The sequence below is a fragment of the Camelus bactrianus genome, chromosome 9, assembly GCF_048773025.1.
Source record: "Camelus bactrianus isolate YW-2024 breed Bactrian camel chromosome 9, ASM4877302v1, whole genome shotgun sequence".
Classification (NCBI taxonomy): Eukaryota; Metazoa; Chordata; class Mammalia; order Artiodactyla; family Camelidae; genus Camelus; species Camelus bactrianus.
Genome location: NC_133547.1, coordinates 16679144 through 16701984, shown reverse-complemented (window position 1 = coordinate 16701984; position 22841 = coordinate 16679144). Strand labels below are relative to the sequence as shown.

Sequence of the window (22841 nt, the reverse complement as noted above, 5' to 3'; positions counted from 1 at the left end):
CAATATGCCCCAGGATCTAGGGGTGGAAGGTAGATCGTCTGAGTGGGGGACTCGGCACTCCAAGAGCTCAGCCTCTGCAGAACCCAGCTGGGGAGGGGGGCAATGGTCGGGGGGCTGCCCTCACCCCCTCCCTGAGACCTGGGCAATAGCTCAGGCCCAGCCATCTGGGCGGCCCCAGATGAGAAGCAGGCCCAGGTGGACCCCACCCCACCTACCGACCACCAGGGCAGGGGAGACTGACCACAGGGTTGTGCTCAGAACACCAAGGCCGCCCGTGGGCACACTAAGTGGCAATCCTGCCCCACATGTTCTAGGCCTGTTCTAGAGAATGTCTGTGTGGAGAGAAGTCTAATCTTCCAGGCACTGTAAACACTAATTATATATAATTGTTATGATTGGGTATTAAGGAGCTGTCAGGCAGGAACGGTTCTGCTATATTCCATCAGCTTTCAGACTTGCTTTACAAATCTCACAGGATAATTGGGGCTCTGCAAATGAAGTATTTCCTCAACACAAAGGATTTCAGGACCTGCCAGGGAGGCGAGGAAAGCCACACGCTCCCCTCATCAGCTGCCCCCGTATTCACGGCAGGAGAACTTGGGGGACTGCAACCAACTTTGGCCTCAGGTCAGGGCCCTGAGGCGGCTACACACTGCCCGCCCAGACACCAGGACCCCACATAGCAGCCCACGGAGCCACAGGGCCCCCCGAGTAGCCCTGCCCGGACGGAAGCAGGCCTCAGGGGACCACACAGCCATTCTCTCGGTGATGGGGACCGTGGGCCTCTGCTGGGACTGGGGACAGGCAGGGGGCAGTGGAGGAATGAAAGGAAACATTCTATAGCAGCCGGAGGAAACAGGGTAGGGTTGGTTGCCTCGCCCACAGCCAGTCTCAGCTGCCCTGTAAGCTACTGGATAGAACCAGCCTTCATTGCACATCCTGGCTTCTGTTTCAGTAAAAAGCCTTTTAGAGTAAAAAGCATGGCTTACAGAAGCACCGGACTAAGGAACGGAAGGCCCAGTTTTCACCTACAAACCGCAGCCCAGCACTGGGTGGCTTCTGCTGGCCACGCGGACAGTCCCTCACCCCGACGAGGAAGAGCTAGAAAGGGGAGGGGACGCCACGTGCTGGAGATCTGCTCTCCCTGGGTTTAAGTCCTTCACACTGGACTTCAGCACCTAATTCTGTTTCAAATCAATTTGTCTGACATGACGTGAGGACAAACTGGTGCTTTGGTGGTGTTAACAGGTGGACGCAACGGGCCCCATTTCTGCTCACACGCCTCAGGGGACCCTCTCCCTGGGACCTCTGGTCTGGGTCCTGGACACCCAAAGGCGTCCAAATTCTGAGGCAGGTGCTGTGGCCCAGGGGTCTGTGCCAAGATGCGAGCCTGAACTATTTCTGATTCTCAAGGGGTGGGGGGAGTGAGGACGTGCAAAACTGGGGCTCCTGCACAGCCCGGTCGGAGCTTGGCAAGAATGGGCCTGGAGGACAGACGGCAGCAGAGCCACCCCGTTCCCACTGGAGGGCTCACAGACCAGGCGGCAACAGCAGGACACTTAATAAAGACCTCGTGTGATCTTTACAGAAGACATGGCAAACCGCGAGCCAGGTGAGGGCCCAGCCGACACGCAGCTGGAGGGGCTTAACTGCTGTCGACAGGCATCTCTGGCCAAGTCCGGCTGCGAGGTACCGATCAGCAACTCTGCAGCCACAAGGAGATGATGGCCCTGAGTACACGGTCAGAAACCGTCTCACCCCCAACCCTCGGAGGTGCTGATTAAATGGAACAAGCAGAGCCCTGTCCACAGGTCAGGAAGTAAAGCGAGGCCAGAAGGGAAGAGGGAGCTACCAGTCTTGTTAACCTGGAGGCCTTGGCGTGCACTGCTATGTGCGGGCAGCGACGAGGCCTCGGGCAAGCCAGGGGTAGGGGACCAGAACGGAGACCTCTCCTCCCACAAAGCTGGGGCCCGGGCAGGGATGCACCCTCGGGGGAAGGACGGACTTGGAGAAAATTCGCCAGCATAAGAGGCAATCAGGAAGCTTTCTTGGGCTCAGGGAAAAAATAATAAACATTCCCTCGGAATTCACAGCATAGGTCTGTCCATGGGGTTCAGGTTCAAGTGTGAACCACCTGCATGGTTTGGAAACCTGCCGGCCAGGACATTAACAGAAAACTTGGTCCCTGACTGGTGATACCTGGAGCCAAACTGACAAAGCCAAACTGGGCAGCCACACTCTCAATCCAGGCAGGACAGCCACCGTCTGTGCACCAGCACACGCGCGCGCACACACACACACATATACATACAGGTACACACACGGGTACAGATACACATAGACATACACGCCCCACACACTGAAGATGAACTCACAACCTGAAAATAGTCCATAAGACTGTCAGACATAGTGAGCAGCGGGCTGAGACCCCCAAGGACTTCCGATAACAGAACCATCAGATGGAGACTATAAACCATATAAGAAAATTAACACCTAAAAGTACAGTATGAAAACAGAACAGGCAGACTTTACAAAGAACCAACACACAGCTGCTAGGAGTGACCATTTATCCATAAGAGGATGGCAGACGGGGAGGCGGACAGCAGTGTGAGCATCTCCCCTGGCTCTTGCAGTCCGTCTGACTCTCACATGCATTGCTGGTGTCAGGCTAGGCCTACCTGCCCCTGCTCCTTCCTACTCACCTGGACGGAGGATGGGTGGGGGGCACCCCGACTAGGCACATGGCCCACAGCCTCTCCCAGCAGCTGGAGGGGCTCCCTGACCAGCAGAGGGAAGGGCCGGGTCCACCCACATCCTTGCCCCTAGCCTGGTGTCGGTCCCCGAAACTCCCCTGTGTGGCCATCCCTTTAACACCCTTGCTTATAAATTTCTCCCCTGCAAGACACGGTAGAAAACGCTTTGTATCCAGGAGTAGATGAGAACCTTTAAGTAACTGGGAGAGTCTGTGCTGTGAATAGCGACGTGGATTGAGTTCCTGCAGTGACAGTGGGGCAGGCCCATTTGTCAGTGCCTGGAGATGACGAACAGGGCAGGGACAGAAGATTCCAAGGCCCAGATCCCACTGCAACGTTCTCTCTCCAGGGACCATACTACTGGGCCACCCCAAGGGCCTGCAAATCCATCCCATGGAGCCTTCCAGGGCACACGGCTCAGCTTCCGCCCTCTGAGGTTTACCATCTGCTGGGGAGATGGCCACGGCCCCAGAAAAATGCATCAGCCGCCCAAGATAACGGCAGAAGGGCTGCCCCAGGCAGCAGCGATTGCCAAGGTATCCGTTCAAGGGTGAGAATCAGCAGATCGGCCAGCCAGGGAGGTCAGCAGGGGCTGTGGGTGACACTGAGCACCCTGTCCCCCTCTCAGGTTGGGCTGTGATACATATCAGGTTCCCACATGGCCGAGCCACCAACAGGAGCGTGGAAGGAAAGATGGGAAGGGTGGAAGAGGCCACTTGGATGAGCAGAGGGTCTAGGAGAGCAGGCAGCTAGGACACAAGGTCATAAAGGTGGGCAGGGGCCAGAGCGTGTGGGCCTTCTGGGGAGAGGGGTACTGGGACTCAGGGGTGAACTGGGGGGCTGCTCCCTCGCCTTCCTCACTCAGGGCCCCCCGGCGGGGGGGGGGGGCACACTGCACGCCAGGGAGCCACCACCTAGGCTCTGAGCAGGTTTTAAATAAGCAAGTAGCATTCACACGGTCTGTCATCAAGAAGGGACTGATTTAAAGCCTTGGACTAAACCCAGAAGTGCATTACTGATAAAACCAGAGCTCATAGCACAGCTTTGTGGCCCAGCCTGCACAGATGCAGCACCACCAGGGACACAGGACCATCTGCAACCCTGGCCAGACTGGGGGCGACCACGCCTTCCCACCCAGGACCTCCCTCAGACCCGGCCAGTAAGGAAGCCCTAACAGCCACCTGCAGTATTTGGTGTCTGCAACAATCCTTCACTGATGAGGAAACTGCGGGTCAAGGCAGTGGTGTGGTGGGGTCAGGGACCCCCTCCAAAGAATCCCTTTGAGTTTAGAGTCCACGCGGGGTTCTGAACCCCAATACCCTCAAAGCCTCAGGTCTGTCGGCAGTGTGGCTGGAACAGCACCTGCCTTGGTGGGGCCAGGCTTCGTGTTCCTGAAAGACCACTGGTGGAGGATGCTGTGTTACTCCTTCTGCAGTCCTGGCCTCACATCTGCTCACGGGGCCCAGACTGAGCCAGGATGGTCTGGAAGGACAAACAGCCCTCAATCCCAGCTGGGCTGGTGGAAGGCAGGAGCTGGTGCTCCGGGAGGGGCCCCGGGAGATGCAGAGGCCCTGGAAGGGAAGGACCCACCAACCAGAGGCAAGAGCAGTGCAAAGACGGCGGTGGTCAGGGCAGAGACGGGCAGCACCGGCGGGAAGCCACTCACTCTCCCCGAGAGCAGCCTTATCAAGATAATTAGCATTTTAATTGGATGATAGAGAATTCTGAGTTGCCTATCTTGTATTAGGCATAACTGAGGACATAACATGACATTCAATTAACAAATATTCCCCTTTTTTCTTGACATGCTTGGTTAGGCTGAATTCCTGAGTTCCTGGGTATTGCTTTTCTGGATAAAGCACTATATCCTTTGAGCCGTTAAAGCCCTGGCCGCACCAGACTGCTAATAAACCTCAAGTATAAATACATTTGCACATATGCATGTAAAATGGAAAAGATTTTAGAAATCTTCTATACAAAGGAAAAAAATTTAAATCACCCTTAATCTTACCGCTGAGAAATAACGTCTATCAAATATTCTGTTGAATATTCTGCCAGATTTTTTTAATGCATAAACACAGATTTTTAAAATAAAAATAAACTGAACTTCTTTTTTGAGAGTCACCTCTTGACAAGTCTGACAAACACACAGAAAAAGACCCAAATCATAAGGACGGGGCACAATGGCCTGTTGCGAGGTGAGCATCTCTGTGCCGAGCACCCAGAGCCCCCCCCCCAACCCCCACCGTTCGGTCCTCCCCGCAGCAGGAGCCTGACTTCCAAGACGGCAGGTTAGTTTGGCCTATTTTTGAACTTGATGTAAATGGATTAAATGATGTGAGCAAGGTGAGTCTGGCTGGGTCTGGCTTCCTCCGCTGCTCCACATCACGCTGGTGAACCACCCATCCCTGTGGCGGGTCGTTGGCATTTGCTCCTTCTCATCACTGGCAGCGTTCCGCCGGGTGAGTGTGTCCCATTTTTGAACTGTCAGTGACCAGATCTCTCTGTGGTTGCTGGATCGGAGCGGTGGTGACTAGTGCTGCCGAGCACGCTCTCTTGCGGTCTTTTGGGGCACGTGCGCACGCATCCCCGCCAAGCACAGAGCCAGGAGTGGAAATGCTGGGTCGCCGGACTTCGTATAGGTTCAGCTTTAGCAGAAAAAGCCAGCCTTTCCAGGTAGCTGGAGCCATGTATTCACTGGCTTCTAAGTTCTTCCACGTCATCCCTGTGTACAGGGCCCAACTGAGCTGAAAAGGGTCTGAGGGAAGGGTATAGCTCAGTGGTAGAGTGCCTGTTTAGCAGGCACGAGGTCGTGGGTTCCATCCCTAGTACCTCCATTAAGAATAGATAAATAAAACCCCCTGAAAAAAAAGTTTTTAATTGTTTCATTAATGGGCACATTTGAACATGCTTATATGTTTATTTCCTGGTATTTCTTCCTTTCTCAGTGGCCTGCTTCTATTTTAGAAAACTGAAAGTTCATCTTTTTTTTGTTACTGATCTTTAAGGAATTTATACGTGAAGGAAACCAGCTGGTGGTTCTGACCGTCATCTATGTGGCGAGCAGCTGGCCTGCTCTGATCCTCTCCGGCACCTTCTTTGCTGATTCCCCAAAAGAAGGACAGGGCGCCTAGGGCAGGTGCTGCAGTCACAGGCGGGACATGACTGGTACCCAGGATGGTGACAACACACAGGAGGATGAAGAAGCCTGGATCGGCAGCACACAGCTCAGGTGGGAAGTTCTAAGACCTGTGAATCCAGACCCCTTTGGGGGTGGCACTCTCAAACAAGTGAGAGGCCCCAGCTTTGGAAGGCCCTGGAAGAGCCGCGGAAACACAGGCACAATCCGCCAACTGCTCTCCGCCTCTGTAGGAGATCGACGTCTGCACTCAATGGTTCTTGCTGATGTCAACAAGAAATCCTTTGTGGCCCCAAACAGAAAGCTTCCCCTTTAAACATGTCCCAGGCCACCCTAGGAAACAGCCAGGGAGGCTCAAACCACCCGACCAAGAAACGGTGAGGGGAGATAATCCTTGTTCAACCCATCTAGAGGCTACTTTCTCTCCAAGGGACGCCAGTACCACCCCCTCCCCGGGAAGGCGCAGGGCAGGGAAGCTGGGACACAGGGAGACTCCGGGGGTGGGGAGAGGGAGGAAGGGCCTTCTCTGAGCTCGTATTTCCCAAAGCATGACAAAAGTCCGTGCAAGGACATTATGGGATGGGTTACAGCGATAAACAGGTGTTACGCATCAGGTGTTAATTCTAAAGTATTATCTTCTACTCTGGCACATTATTCTGGGTTTCACTCATGATGGAAATACCAAGTTTCTTTTAAAATATATTTCAAGAAAAAGTAAATAAACTATTAAGCAAATAATACAAGGACTTGGCAGAAGTTCTCGGAGGAAAAGCCTGTTTTTAGTTCTGGGTGGGAGCACATTGTCCAGAAGCTCTCTGTCCCTAGATGTCCCCCAAATCTGCCAGTCTTTGGAAAACAGCTGGTGGGGTGGACTCCAGCAGAACCCGGCTCTTTCCTGTGCCCCCACTTGCTCCTGCCCGCAGCTCAGCAGCCTCAGACACCAGGTCAGTGGGGACCCCTGGACAAGGGCCAAAGTGGCCCTCGGTCCTCAGCACCTGGGGTGCCGAGGGGTCTCAGGGAACAAAGCCCACCTCCGGCAAACCTGGTGGCTGAGGGTCTCGGACAAGCAGATACCAAGCTCTCACCATAATATTCTGCTTCGCTGCCAAGTGCAGGTAAGTGAGAGCTTCCCCTGAACCCAGAATCCTGGCTGGAGCCTCACTTGACACCATTCCTACCTTCTTTTATCATAAAGTCAGGTCATTAGGCGGAGCCTGGTCAAGGCCATGACCGTCTTGCTGGATGCCCGCATCAGACCATGGTTGTACAGCTCCTCGGGTACCCGGCAGCTGACTCACTCCACCCTGGGGTGTCCTTGTGGGCACCAGCTGCCATGACTCTCCCCACTCCATGAACTCCCTTCCCATCCCCGGTGGAAGAAACAAAACCTAGAATCCTCCACCAAACAGGTGCTTCATGAATACCAATCCTGCAGGAGACAAGGGCCCTGGATTCCACACGGCGTAGTTAGGACAGGATGCCCTGGCCAGCCCTTCTTTCTTTCTTTCTTTCTTTCTTTTTTTTTTTTTTATCTCTTCTTTCTGAATCCCTCTAGGGTGTTTTGTTTCGTTTCTATAGATTCCAGTGCTACTTTACTTCCAAACATCAAATTCCTTTCTCAGCCTTACAATCTTAAAATAGTTCACAAACATGTTGTTTCAGATAGAACCATTTCACATCAATGACTTTCTAACGTGGCAGCCCCAAGCACCGGCTCCCTCCCCCAACCCTGGCTCTGGCTCTGGGCAGCCTACCTCCCCCCACCCCAAACCCCGTGGCCCTCATCTTCTGGGTCGGAGACTCGCAGCCGGGCCCGGCTGATTCTGGTTCATCTTCTGGGTCTCATGTCCACATCCTCCCTCCCAGCTGCCCCCTGCGCCAGGCTCTGAGGGGAGAGGAGAAGAAGCGGCAGGCGCCGCCCCTGCCAGGCCCAGCTGCACACAAACCACTCTTGGTGTTTCAAGCACAGGCCACTGGACAGAGGGAACTGCTCACCCAGGCGGTCAGTGTGCAGCAGGACCCCGAGGCTGGAGGGACTTGGGTCACTGCAGCCCAGGACTGCAGGCCACAAGAACTGCAGGTGCCTTGCTAGGTGACTGCTACCCGGGGTACCTGTTATATGACGTCTCTTCTTTGAGAAGATTCTCCTAAGAGCCCAGGAGCCACAATGACCAGGTCAAAGCCAGAACAGCAGCGGAAGGAGGTCTGGACACCGTCCAGCAGGGCCTGGATCGGCCCTTGGTGGCAACAGCCCTTTTCGACCTGCATGTGGCTGTGTTGTAGGGCACGCTACGGGCTGTTTTGTGTGAGCCGCTGAAGACCCCTCCTCTAACGAGCCTTCCCACCCCTACTCACGACTCCAGATGTTATTTTAGTCACATTCGGCTGAAGGAGCAATAAGAATGCCATTCATCACTTAGAAAGTCGTCCTCCACTTAAGATGATAAATGGGGGTTGTGCTCCCGCCACCCAGATAGAAAGACCAGCCCTTAAAGGAGGAGGTGCAGGCGGTGGGGACTCTCTCCGAGCACTGGGTGGGGGTGGGGGGAGAAAAAGGGGCAGGGGCCTGGCAGGGCTGGCAGGGCCTCCCACACGGTGGGGACCGCATCTGTGCTCCGGTGGGAACCCATCAGTGGGGCCTCCCTCAGACACAGGCCAGCACAGCGAGGACACGGTCAGGGAGAGGTGCCACCTTCCAGGGCCTTGGCACCTGCTCATACCACGGAGGCAGGAGGTGGGGGAGGTGAGACAGCCACAGGTGCTCCTCACTGCCCCCAACCTGCCATGGGGTGTCCCCACTGGGTCCACAGAGGACAGATGTGATTTAAGAACTCACTCACGTGGTCTGAGCCTTTCACCTCCTGACAGCCCAGAGCTGCAGGCCAGGTCCCTAAAAGTACTCCTCTAACCCCCATGAATTCAAAATTTTGGTAACTTAAACCTAATTATCAGTAGCTAATTAGTAAGGTCTAAGTCCCACGATAACAGGGTGATTAAACTGTTTCCAAAATAATCCATTTTTAATTAAAATGATACCCTCTCTTGGTTTCTGGATAGATTCAAAAGAAAGCCTTAACAGATGTCTTGTTTTTAAACACACATTATATAAAGCCAATACGTAGAAGAATTCATGCTTTTAATTGGATTTTAATTATTCTTTGCCTATTGATGCAAAGTTAAATATTCTTTCTTCCTTGTACTAACACTGCTAACCAAAGCCAGCAGACAACTGGCAGGAACACTTTCGGGTGTGAACTCCCATTGAGGGAGCTGTATCACAGCAAAGGTACTACAGGAACTCTGCCCTCGTCCTGGCAGACGGCAATCTAATTACAGTGAACTGCCTGGTCTGGAAGTGCCCTCCTGGGTCACGGCCTGTAAGAGTCACGCTCCAAGGTGGACACACCAGTCAGGTGATGAGGGTCTGGGTTTCCCCTTCTGCTGTGCAGCCACGAGGCAGAGAAGTCCCTTGACTTCTCCACTCTCCCTGCACACCCTGCAAAGCGTCGCAAAGAGTTAGCTACATGAGGAACCAAATCACCTGCCAAAATTCAGAAAGTTCACAAAACGCAGTGAGAGCTTAAGAGGATGAGGAAGAGCGGGGTCTCCCTGAGATGGTGTGTTTTCTCATCTGCCACGCTGGCTACCACAAGAAGCATCTATACACTGCCGAGCATGCCCTGAGCTCTCTGCTCCAGGATCTGTCCCCAGCACCACCCACTGCCAGCACCCCGTCAGGTCCCCTCTCCCCGGGACCACTACCGTCCCTCCTCATGGCTCCTTCCAGTCCACCTGGCTGCCCTGCTAGCCTTAACCAGGTCCCCTCAGGACCCACCCATCCACCCAGGAGGGATGGAGGGTAGCTGGAGGGAGTTCTCAGTGATCTCTCCCTGTCTCCCCATCAAAAGTCCTTCATTGGTAAGCCCCCCTCCTCCTCTCTCTCTCTCCCTTATACACACACACACACACACATCATCATCATCATCATCATCATCATCATCATCATCATCATCATCATCATCATCATCATCATCATCATCATCATCTGTTCAGGCTGAGCCCCGGTCATGTGCTCACCACTCCAGTTCCTCATCCTGGGCACATTTCTCAGCCTCCCTGCAGTTAGGCTGGGACAACGGGACTGACTCGCCAGTGGAGTATGAAGGGAAGGGACGTGAGCTGCTTCTGGGCAAGACTTTTAAGTGTGGAAGTAAGTTCTGTGTGCTTTCTCTCTCCCTTCTCAAAGAGGGCAGAGTCAGGCAATGGAGCAGCCCCAACGCTGCTGCAGGAGAGCCGTGGGGCCCGCTCAGACTGCAACATAAGTTAGAAATAAACTGTCACTAGGCTGAGCCACTGAGATCTGGAGCTCTGTTATTACGCAGCAATGGCTATCCTATGCTGACTAACACATATAACAGTTTAGAATACAGTGAAGGTGGAGTTTTAAGTCAGTAGGGCAAACACATTATTCCAAAGACAGTGGATCTACTTGTCATTTTGGGAGGGCAAAAAACCCCAGAATCCTTGCTGGCTCATCACTCTCAAATGCACTTTATCTAAAGAGTTAAAAATTAAAAAACGAAATCACATGGATACATGGATGTATCATACTACATACATCAGTGTTGAAATATTTCATAATAGTACAGAAAATATTTTTTAAAAGAAAATCATAAAATTATAAAGATTGAAGAAAACATGCAAATGATTGAATTGTACTGAGGTAGTACAGATGGTCTACATAACTATCCGAAAGGCATAAACTATACAAGAAAGGATCAATTTGACTTTATATTTGAAATTTCTGTATATCAAATGGGGAAAAATACTTTGACAAACAGTAACATGAAGAGCCTTATTATGAAGTGCTCCTGTAGATCAGTAAGTCAACCTACAAACGTCCCAATAACAAACTGCCAAGGACAGACAAGCCACAAAGGCAAATGCCCAGAAAATACCTGTAAGAGAAGTTTAACCTCGCCAATAATCAAAAAAGTGGAAATAATGGTGCGGTATTACTTTTCCCTTATCAGAGTGGTAAAGATGACTAATAATAAAAACAATATGGTTAACTTTGAGGCCCGAGTGGACACACAGGCTTTCACAAGTGTGTGTGTGTGTCCAGCTCAGTAGCTGAGAACTCGGTTTCTGGAGAGAGGTCACCTGGCTCCTCTAAGAACCATCTGCCTGCTGTGAGATCTTGGGCCAGCTCCTCAAAGCCTTCCTGGCTCTGTGTGCTGTAAAGTGCAAAAGACGCCGCTCTGAACCTCATGGGATTAAAATGAGAGAATTCCCAGCAAGCACGCAGTACGTGCTCACCAGACACCGACATTAACGCCACCCAAGCTGTGATGGAGAACAGCTTCTAGAGGGCAGTGGGCTTTGTGCATCAAACTCTCCACCCACCCCCCAAATTCCGTTAGCAGGAATCTACCCCAAAGAGATCATCAGTTAACACCCAAGAGGTGGCTAGATAAGGCTGATCATCACAGCGTTATTCACGCTGTAAAGTTGGAAAGCACCTGGCCGCCCCGGTGGAGGGCTGCTAAACGGATTACGGCGGAGCCCCGCAAGTGCAGAGTGCCCGAGTTGAGTTCACCGACAGCAAGAGATTTCCACTTCACAAAGGAGGAGGAACGACTCGGCCTAGCGTGGTCCCAGCAGATCCAAGTCTGTCTGTCTGTGCCGCTGGAGAGCCCCAGAGCATGTCTGCTAAAGCGGCAGGGGCTAGTGAACCTTTGTATCCTGGACTCTTTTCATATCTTGTCTGTGATGCTCAGTGTTGACCGAATTTCCTGCTGGCACATGTAATATCTTTTTATCCGAGAGAGTTGTTTTCCTTTTAGAAAATGTTTTGGAAGAAATGAGAGCTACCTGTTGAAGACCAGCTTCCCTGGACCCAGCCTTGCCCCACTGGCCCCACCAGGCCGCTTCCCCATGTGCTGGGCCCACTGGACAGGACCCTCACAGCCACAATCCAGGACGACTCTGCAAAGCTGCCACAAGGGGTCGCAAGTGCACACCGCCTGCCACCCATGCGGAGCACCTTGAGAAACCTTCAGCCTGGCTGGAGGGACAACGCAGAAAGAAACTCTGTAGACCAGGCTCTTTGGTATGGGGTGTGGAATACAAGCCACAAGAATGTCTGCTCAGCCCTGCTTCGAAAGCCCGCCTGTCTGTCTTCTCTGGAATGGGATTCTGTCCCCGTGAGGAAGCTTCCCTCTGGCAGCATGAGTCGGGGATGTCAGAGACTGGCTGGAAAAGAGTCTCACCTGTTTCCTCTGGCTGCCCACCCCACAAGTGCTGCCCTCCGTGGACCCCCCACACCCAAGGAAAACAAGAAGGGCTTGGCCTCCTGATGAGTGGAGGGAGCCAGTGACAGAATAGGGCTGTATGTGCAGCTCTGAGAGGCCAACTTAAGAAGCAAATTTGCCCCTGGGAAACCCCAGCTTTATCCCCACTGGGAGCAGAAGGAAGCCTCTCTGCCTAGAGGACAGTGCTGCTCCATGGAAATGAGCCTGCCGCTGTCAACAGATTGAGCAGGTACAGGGCAAACCTCCCCTAGGACGTATAAAGCATGACAGCCACCCAACGCCCCTGGAAAAGGCACCTGGACTCAGCAAACAGCTCAGATCTGAAGGATTTCCATTCACAGCTTCTAAACCCCTAATGCAATGCACTGCTGCATGCAAAGGTGAGAAGTTGGGTCTCCCAGAGGCCCTTGAGCCCCCTCAGCTGTACTGCCTGTAGCTGCGATTGGGTGTGTGGCGTGAGACCCTCCAGCCACCGGCCTGCAGCAGGGGGAAGACACTTTAAAGGGAATTGCTTCCCACTCCCCGGATCTGGGACAACTGGTGGGCCCCAGGGCCCCAGGAGCTACAGGAACACTTGTATGTGGTACCCAGTCAATTCCACCCCAAGGGAATCCAGCTATCTCTCCTGGCCTTCCTTGCCCTGGTCACAGGACAAGGCTGGTGAGCTCACAAAACGCCAGCCTCCCCAGAAACTTCAATAACTAGGAAAGAAGACTTCATGAAATTTTTGTGGGCTGGTTGCTAGCTCTCGCCTCTTCCAGCATGAGCAGGTGTTTCATCCTTAAGGACGGGGCCTGAGCCCTGCTCCCTACTCTGCACACACACAGGGCACACCGAGGCCCTTCAGAGTGTCTTAGAATAATGATGCCCACTTGGTACCTCGAGGGCACTTAACTAATTTATAAGGCAATTTTAATAATAACTATATATTAATTTTACATTCCCTTTTTACCTATTTCAGTGACTACGAACTGGTAGGAATTAGGTAATATATTACAATAGGCTTCTGGGGACTTTTTATTAACTAATGCCCCATATTTAAAAACCTTCCCGTCAAATGAGAAACATTAAAAAATGCTGTCCCTTTTATAATTGCTTCTAATAGACTCAATATTCAGGTCCTGGCCTTAGCAGACAGCCCAGGCGGTACTTTGCCAAATTACACTTAACTTTTCATCTTCTCTCTGTCATCGCCAACAGGATAATTCTGAAAGCACACAAATGGTCATCTTACTGTGTCTGCCTGTAGCTCCCGAGATGCCTATAAATTTGCAAGGTACAAGGGCCACTCAGGACAAGAGACAAGCCCAGACTGTTGCAGCAGCTGCCCTGCTTTGAAGAGTTGTTTTGGTTTTTTCCCCCTAAACCTATTTATTGAAATATAATATACACACAACACACTGCACACATCTTAGGTGTCCAGATTGACGAGGTTTCACAAATGTACCCTTTAGATCAAGATGCAGAATCTTTCTAGTCCTCTGGCAGGCGCCACTGCTGCCCCCTGCTCCTCCATCACCAAAGCTTTGCCTGGTGGGGAACTTCAGGCAGTGGAATGATTCTTCCTTCTCTTGACCCTGCCTTCACGGGAACGCCCGCCCCTGGCCTTGGGTGCAGCAACAACCTGTTCGTCCTCACTGCTCAACGGTGCTCATCTTACAAACATACTGCAGTCCACCCATATCCACACGAGGCTTTGGGTCCTGCCGGTCTTAGAGAACTCCCAGCCCACATACACAACATTCTCGCACGGGTCTCCTGCTGTGTCTGCTGTGTGCCACGTGGAACTGTGGGTCACCAGGCGTGGGATGCTCAGCTTTGGGGGTTGTTGCCATTCATCCTCCAGTGACCATTTCAGCGCCTCTGTTTTCATGTTTGCTACTTTTTCGCTGGCAGAGAAGAAACACTGGAGCCCATGCTTTTATGAACTAGAGGCTTGAACCCGAGCGTCTCACCAGGCCTGGGTCCTGCCTCCCTCGGCCAGCTTGGGCAAAGCAGGCAGAAACGGCCTTCTAAAGTCAGACCTACCCCGTGGGACGACAGCATAGCTGGCCTTTCCCCGGCCCCAGAGGCGGGAACACGTGTTTCTGCAGATGGACTCTGACGCCCCTCATCTATAAGGAGAGACCTCTGCAGAAATGGAAACTTGATCGGGGACGAGGCAGAAGGAGTGGAAAACACAAACCGGTTCAACTCGGGGAGGAAGGTGCCAGATGGGGACATGCAGAAGTGGCTGGGGAAGGTCCTGCCCTCTGAGTGTCCACTCAGCCTCGGGAGCAGGATCAGGACAGGAGGAAGTACAGGGAGCGACATGTGAGGTCCAGGCCTCCCTGCCCTGAGTGAGGGACTGAGACAGGGCCGCCGGGGGCCACACAAGCACTGGACAGGTCCAAACATTTGAAGAGAACCAGAAAGAGGGAGCCTGGGAGATACCAGCTTCCCAGGGGAAGAAGCCCCGATGTGCTGGCCTGCTGCGCATGCGGGGCACTCAGGACCAGGGCACAGGCCAGAAGAGATGCTGAGGGACGAGGTGGGACCAAGCAGGTGGCAGAGAGGGGGTGACCAAGTACAGGCAGTTGAGGGGACAACTTCTTGTCCAGCCGGCACTTCTAGGCAGAGAGAACAGACCCAGCCTCTCTGGGCTGCCAGGAAGCCACCAAGCCCAGGGTCCTTTGTTTTCATTTCCGAATTCAAAGGGCCCTCAGCCAGCATCAGCCAGCGTCTGATCCCGGCTCAAAGGCACAGCGGATCTCTGGTGAGCCCGACACAGAGAGCCTCAGCTGTGCCAGCCTGGGGGCTTGGAAAATTAAGGCCGCGGAAGCCACTTTTAGAAGTTTATGAATAATAAATGCAATTAATGTGATGAAAAACAGGATCTGGAAGCCAAGCGGAGGCCCCGGGGTGAGTGACTCAGCAGGTCTCCTCCTTTGTCATTTCCCGCCGTTCAGCCCCTCAGAACAGACAGGTAGTCAGGAGGTGGGGGCACCAGGCCCCTCACCTGGCCACACCCAGGGCAAAGAACAACTGGTGCCTGGGTCTGGCTGGGAGACAGAGGCCCCACTACCCACCCCCTGGTTCAGTCTCAGGCAGGGCCCTCCCTGGTGGTAGTGGTCCTGGCTCCTGAGCAGGCCTCTCTGGCCTCAGTCCCCTCACCTGTGAAATGGGAATGACCACCATACTTTGGATGTTGTCACGTAAGTGCTGATGCTATGATCCTTCGCTCTCACTCATATCAGCATTCTGGGGGTCAGAATCTCCAAGGGCTGCAGGCAGAGGGCTGCCTCCAGTCCCTCCTACCACATTCTCACAGTGTCCCCCACCTGGTCTCTGCCACTAGCCCCACCAAGGTGCTTGCACTAGTCCAAGGCCCATTTGCAGGTCTGCGTCCCCCCCAGGCTCTCAGCAGATCCTCTGCTGGCCTGGTACCTGACACTGAACATCCCTCAACAAATGTCACTGGATGATGGAGCAGGTGTGGAGGAAGAGGCTGGCCTCCAGGAAGCAGAGAGGAAGAATAAAAGGCGGGTCAGAGCTGGGGGAGGAGAGGAAAAGCTTGAGGTCAAACTGGCCCAGAGCCTCCCTAACTTCTTGGCTCCCAGCTTGGTTTCAGGGCTGCTTCTAGCTAAGAGGAATCAGAGAGAGGAGAAAAGGTGATGGAGGAGTAGGAGGGAGAGGAGGGAGAGGTCGGGGGAGGGGGAAGAGGAGGTGGAGGAGGAGCAGTAGTGGAACAGGATGAGGGCTCGGACGGGCAGCCTTCCCCAGCGGGCCCCACCACCTCACATGGAGGTTAGACCAAGCCCCCTCCAGCATCTGCCACTGGCCCAGGACAGGCTGTTCTTGCCTGACCAAGACCAGCGGGGCCAGAGCTGCAGTCCTACCCATGCTGAGGGGACACCCGCCCCAGAGTGGGCCATGAGCCTGATGCCCACCAGGGGGAACTCTGGCGGCTGCCACAGATGAGGTCGCCCGAGTGACTCTGTCTACTGTCCTTGTAGGGGCTTGGGCCCATCAGTGAAGACGGGTAAGGAACTGCCAGGAAGGTTCTCTTACTTACTATAAATTGCACCTTTATGGGAAAATCAATGATATTGCCTCCTCGATCTTCCCCACTTGTTGCTGCTCTAAAGTAATTACTCCGCAGGGCGACGGGCCAAAACCAGGCCAGTGTTCCCTGGCGCGCCCACCCGTCCCCACCCCTGCATCCCTGGAGGACCCAGGAAGGGAAGCTGCCAGGAGAGACCCATCACACCCAGCTCCCTGGCTCGTTCATCAGGCTATCGTACACCTACTATGCGCCAGCCATGATGTGCTGTGACCATGGGATGAGCAGGGCAGACCCAGGTCCTCAGTCCACGGAGAGGCTAACAGTGACCGCGTGAAGCTGGACAAAGCAGGAGCCACGTGCTGCAAAAGCACAGCCAAAGGGATGGGACTCTTGGGAAGACTTCCTGGAGGAGGGGGTCTGCAGCAGAGGGCAGAGCAGGCAGGAGATCCCGAGGTGGAGAAGCAGGACACATGAGAGGAGAAGAGACAAGGCCTGAGGAGGCCGCCAGAGCTCGGGGGCTCTGACTCTCAGAACATCTGCATCGCCCGTTCCTGGCATTCTGGTCGCCAACTTCTCAAAACAGTCTACTTTTTTTCTTTCAAGGTTCTTGTAAACGATAGCTTGTTTAACTACCAACATCAATTGGCCAGCAATTCCATGAACAAATGGTTCTCTGCTTATCTCCGAGTTCAATCACTTTTATTTGTCCCCAAGTATTTGGCAGGAGCCACTTACATCAATAAAAAGACGTCAATTTTTAACAGCCACGTGAGACGCAAAAGCTTCAGATGGATTTTCCGTCGGCAAAGAGGGCGCCTGGAGGACTGTTATTAACAGCCATTAGAGACACACGGGCAGGCCTGGGAGACAGGACTCCAGATTTAGACTGGATTAAGGAGATCCCGTAGACACTGGACCTCTCAGTGTCATAAATAATGCTGAAATTTTAGACTGTGGTTGAACTCTCTGTTGTCACAGTCATTTAGGCCACGGTGTGTTTGATGTTCTATAGCAAAATGACAAATCTCTTTCTCAACTGCTAAGTACAGAGAGCCCATCGGAATAAATCCAACCAAATTGCCCGCTACAGGTAAGCAGCCAGTGACATGAGGGAGTGGTAGGATCAGAGCTGCTGCGACAGTGATTTCTGGAGGTGCGTGGGGCACGTGGTGAGGGGCCTGTTTTCTCTCTGACCCTCACCACATCCTGTCATGTCATCGCATTGTCGGAAGAGGTGGGGTTCCCAACGCTCGATAACACACGGGATCAGATACCCAGCTCTCCCCAGCAACCACCAAGGCACAGCAGAGCCAGTGAAATGGGCAGAAAGAAATAATGCAGGAGGAGTGATGGAGTGAAGTGTCCAGCCGTGAAATAAAAGGAGAGAAGTGCATTAAAGCAATGGGTGATCCCCGCCCTGACAGCTGAAAATCATCCTCCACATCCCGCCGGCTGGCACACTGCCCAGAGGCAAGCCCCGAGGATGTCGCCAGCCAAGATTTTGTGGAGCATTCAGGAACCAGGAAGGGCACTCAGAGGACAGCCCCCCCCGGGGGGGGGGCAGGGCTTCTGGCACAGTGAACAGACCCATCGGCTCCCTGGGCCTGGAGAACTGTCCCAGAGGCAGGGGCACCACACCCCAACTCCCATGCTGTGCCCATTCAGCAGGAGAAACAATGCCGGTCTTACAATCCTGTGCCAGCTCACAGCCCCAACCAACACGCCTGGCTGCTCCCTCTCTTGGGCCAGACTGGCCCGCTTTGGAGTTGCCAGAAAAAGGAGACTGCAGGGCATCAAGAGAAGAGGCTGGCCAAGGGTTCCACTGGCCCTTTAGCCCTATTACATGCAAGGCTAAGACCTTTGCTGGGGGCCACGATGCCCCCAGACTCATCTACCACTGAGCTCTACCACTGTCCAGCCGGCCACGCCAAACTGGAGTGGCCCTTGGGTGATGGAGGTGGGTACAGCAGGGTCCTGCCCACATCATGGTCAGCCCTGGCAAGGCAACTGTTCTGGAGGAAAATCCTCTTCCCTCACTGATCGCTCTCCCTGGTGCAAACCTGTAAAGCCTCAACCAATGACTCCTTTGGGGCTGAGGCATTCTCTTACAGGAACACAGGAAACTAGCAGAATGCTCCCTAGCAAAGAGGGACCTGTGCTCTAGGACAGGCCAGCGATACAGTTCTCCTCCTGGGCAGTGTAAAAGTAGCTGCTCTTGGAGGGGCTCTGGAGTGGAGGGTTAGGGGCTGCTCCGAATGGGTCATGGCCTGGGGACAGAAAATCATGATCTGGCCAGAGCTCCCAAAACCTGCCACGTCTCACATATACCCATAGGACCCAGGGTGTACTGGTAGTGCCTGGGGCCTGCACCTCCTGGCCCCACCTCCCCTCAGCTGGGCACGTAACACAAGAGGTCCCCGCTGTTGGTGGCCATGACTTCTGCCAAGCTTGGGGAGCAGCATCAGACCCCCCGCCCCATCCTGTCCTGGAGGGACCAAACCTTGGACAAAGAGAGGTCAGCACAAAGGCTTTCTCCTCTGCCCAGGGCAGTAGGGAGGAGGACTGGGCACGGGGCAGGCTGGCACACCCATCAAGCCTGCCCAAGCAGCTGGGTCTCTGAGGGGGGCCCAGGCAGTTGGTTCCAGATTCCTGGGGTGCTCTCCGAAAAGAAGAATCCCAAGGTGAGAAGGATCAGCCAAGAGATGACCACCACAGCTGGCTCGTCAGGTGTCTGCGGGTCACGCAGCCCAGCACCATCCTCGGGAAGGGTGGCTGGCGCCCCCAGCTGTCAGCGCCTGTGATTGCACCTGCTCACAGCCTCCCAGGTGCTGCCACACTCAGGCCTTGATTACGCCTTTCATATGCTCCCCAGAGCAAACGTCAAACTTTACCAGACACGGCTCCAAGAAATGTCCTGAATGATTTTATGCTGGCTTTTCCTTATGCATAGCAGTGGTTCATTTATAAAAATTCTAAATGAAGTCCAGGGGGACCTGTCACAAGACGGGTGACCCTGGCTGGAGACGACTCTTTCCCCTGCTCTCCCCTCTGCTGCCCCAGTCCCCCCAGGCACAGGTGGTCTGGACTCTACCCCCAGCCGGTCTCCCCCACTCATTTCATAGCGATTCCATCCTTCCAGGCACTCAAGTCGAAACCCTGGAGTCACCCTTGATCTGACAACAAATCCTGCTGGCCCTACCTTCCAAATCACACGAAGACCAGGTTCCTCCATAACCACTGAGTCTTTGGGTTCACCAGGCCTGGCATAAAACATGCCCAGAACCTGCCGGCTTCCCATCTCGAACGTCCTGACTCCAGGCCGGGGCCCTGTCAACTCCTCACCACTGTCACCTCCTCACCGGGCCACTGCAGTCTCTGCTCAGCACAGCCGCCAAAGGCCGCCCTCCACCACCAGACAGTCCCTCCTCTGCCCGATCCCTCGCCTCTTGGCCCTCGTCCCCCAGCCCTCTCTGCTGCCCCTCTCCTCCTGCGGCCCCCTCTGGGTCTTACTTGGCCCCAGTATCACCCTATTCAAAACCACAGATCACTCCCAGGACTCCCTCAGTCATCTTTCCTGGTTTTACATTCTCCACAGTATTTGTCAGCATTGAATACACTGTACGTTTTACTTATTTTGTTTCTCTTCCCTCTAGAGCTTCACAAATAGGTTTTCCTCTCCTCTGTCTCCTCACTCCTAGAAACTGCTTGGCATCTGTGGTTCCCCAATAAATGTTTGTAATCCAACGAACTGGCCCAGGCAAGCTGGGGGTGAGCCAAGGTGCGCTGGCCGGAGGGCAGGGTGGGCCAGGGGTGGCCTGCTTGCTAAGGACAGGCAGCGTGTGGGGCAGCACCTGTCAATCTGATCGGCCAAGACCAGCGAGAGGGTCTGGGGGCTTGTGCTGTCCTCCCGGGGAACCCTCTTAACGGTCAGATCAGAGCTCTCTGAAATGGACAGCCCTAAATGGAGTTCCTAGCCAGTTCTGGCTGCACTTACTACATCTGGGAACGGTTCTGGAAAATCACGGTCTTGAAGGGGCCATGAGCCTGGTTGGTGCAGGTTCCACCAGGCCCAGAGAGGTCAGCTCTGGCTCACCCAAGCCTCCCGAGATGGCGTCTTCAGCCTGCCCTCTTATGAACATCTTTCCAGTGAGGCTGGCCTTTGTCTGGCCTGGGGACCACCTGTGAACGATTGCCACACGCGCCTCATTGCGACACCAACATGCCCCTTATCTGCCGACCCAGGGGCATGGGCCCGATGCCTTGATAACCACTGGGCCGCCGGGCGCACCAGGGCGGGTGACCACAGCCACAGGAAGCGAGGCTGCCTGGGGGAGCACACAGTATGGGGTGGGATGGGGCGGGGCACAGCCTCTCTCTGACATGCATGACTTTGGCCCCAGCCAGCTGGACACTCCTTGGACCCTGAATCCTCCAAGGGTTGAGTGAGGAGCTGGCCGAGTCCTCCTCCCCCTCCTCAGGAATACTTACTGAGCGCCTGCTGGATACCAGGCTGCCGCAGGGCCTGTTCCCTCTGCTCTGTCTACGGTTCCAGAACCATCCATCCTGGCTGGTGACCTCTGCCACCCCTCTGCGCCCTCTTCATGTCTGCCCCACCTCTCCCTGCCCAGGCTGTCTCTTTGCTCTGGACCTGTTGTCTCTAAAGGGCCAGAGAAAGTCGAAGAGGCTGCAGTAACCTTTGAGGGCTAAGCCTTAGCCTCAAGACAATGGCCTCCTGGGCGTCCTGGCCGAAGCTGACCTTGACCGGGGGGGGGGGGGGAGCAGGGGGAGGGGGTTGGACGTCCTGCCATTTCTTAGGCAGTCTCTTTCCACTTTAGGAGGCAGAACCTTCTTCCTTACCTAGAGTTGGCCAGATTCCCCCAGGATTCTGGCATGAGGTTCTATGTCATAATTCATAAAGTGATAAGTATTGGTCGTTTTTCATTTTTATGGGTATTTAAAAAATCAGAACTCCCACAGAAGGTAACTGGGCCTTTCTGGCACCCTGCGTTGTCCAGTGATCACTGCCAGGTCCAAAGAAGCAGGCCCCCATCCCCTGGGCAGCGGTCGCTGCCGCCAAGCAGCCAAGATAGCAGGCCCCAGAGCATTGGCCAGGGTTCAAATCCTGGCTCCTCTGCTTGTCAATGGGACAGCCTTGGACAAGTTTCTCAGCCTCTTTGTTCCTCACTTTCTTTGCCTGTAAAAGAGGTTTAACAATAGCCCTTACACGCAGAAGGTTGCCATGAGGATGAAACACACCGTACCCTCACTTGGTCTCAGGAGTACCAGGGCCCAGGTCTCTGGAAATGATGTCCACTGCCTCTCTCCCCAGGACGAGCTCCAGGGGGGAGGGCCTCTCCTTCACTGCTGCACCCCGGGGGCTTTAGAACAGTGCCTGGCACACAGTAGGTGCTTAATAAATGCTTGCTGAACAAATGGGCCGAAAGAGGAGTGGTCTGACTGACAGACACTCAGGGGTTTTGTCTCCTTGAGTGCTCCCTGGCTTCTCCTTGAAAACAACCAGCTTCCTGTCCACAAAGGTCACTGATGTGTCATTTCCAAGACCCCAGACCCACTGCCCCTGGGCTCCTCCTCACTCCTCCAGATGGTGGCCCCACGAATCTGCCCTCTGGAGAGCTGGCCCATTGGTGTCATTAGACTCTCCTGCCCGAGGCCTAAGGGAATCTGCAAGGGCCAGGCCTGTGTGCTCTCAGGTGGGCAGAGTAAGGGGGCACACACACACTGCAGGGGTGTGCCTACCACATACCACACACACACACACACTAGACACACGCACACCACACAAACAGCACACACACACACCTCATAACACACCACATGCACACCACAGACACACACCACACACACACCTCACACACACCTCATACATACCACACGCACAGCACACAAACACAGCACACACACACCTCATACACACCACACGCACTCCACACAAACACAGCACACACATACCACACACACACACACACCATACACTCAAGGTGGGGTCATGAAATACAGCCAGGCCCTGAATGAAAGTGCAGCAGGGCCCCAGGGATCTCTTTCCCTTCCAAATTCATGGACCTCATAAAAGCACAGCCCGAAGGCAGAGTTTCTGTTTCAGGCCAGAACGACAATGGTTGGGAGGTAGGAGGCAGGAGCAAAGGAAGCAAGCAGTCTGGGAACAAGCACCCGGAGCTGCCTGGACCAGACTTGCCTGTAATGGGACGACAGGCAACAGACACCGGGAAGCGTGACTCGTCTGCACAGCAGGCCCGGCACCACCAGGCAGCAGGTCAGAAGCCCAGGACTCCACCACTCCCCTCCCAGCCCTGACATCCCATCTGTCGGCGAGTCCTCAGATCCAGCCCCAAACATCCTCCAGCCCACCCTTCTCTCCTCCCGCAGCCCTATACCCAGCCCGGCCCCCTCACTGCCCTCCTGCTACCGCCTCTGTCCACTCGCCACCCAAAGCCACAGTCTCACCAGGTCAAGTCACTTGGCTCACAGACACTCTGAGGGGCGTCTCACCGAGACCTCAGCTGCCACCGGCTCCACTCTTACCCACAGGGACCCGCCCTCTGTGCCCCTTG

General features: G+C 54.3%; 1 protein-coding gene across 2 annotated transcripts in view; it reads right to left on the bottom strand.

Annotated features, from left to right (window-relative positions):
* The window catches only part of PEPD (peptidase D), a 106938-nt gene that overhangs the window by 24893 nt on the left and 59204 nt on the right, over window positions 1-22841 (bottom strand). The gene's annotated exons all lie outside the window — the stretch shown is intronic.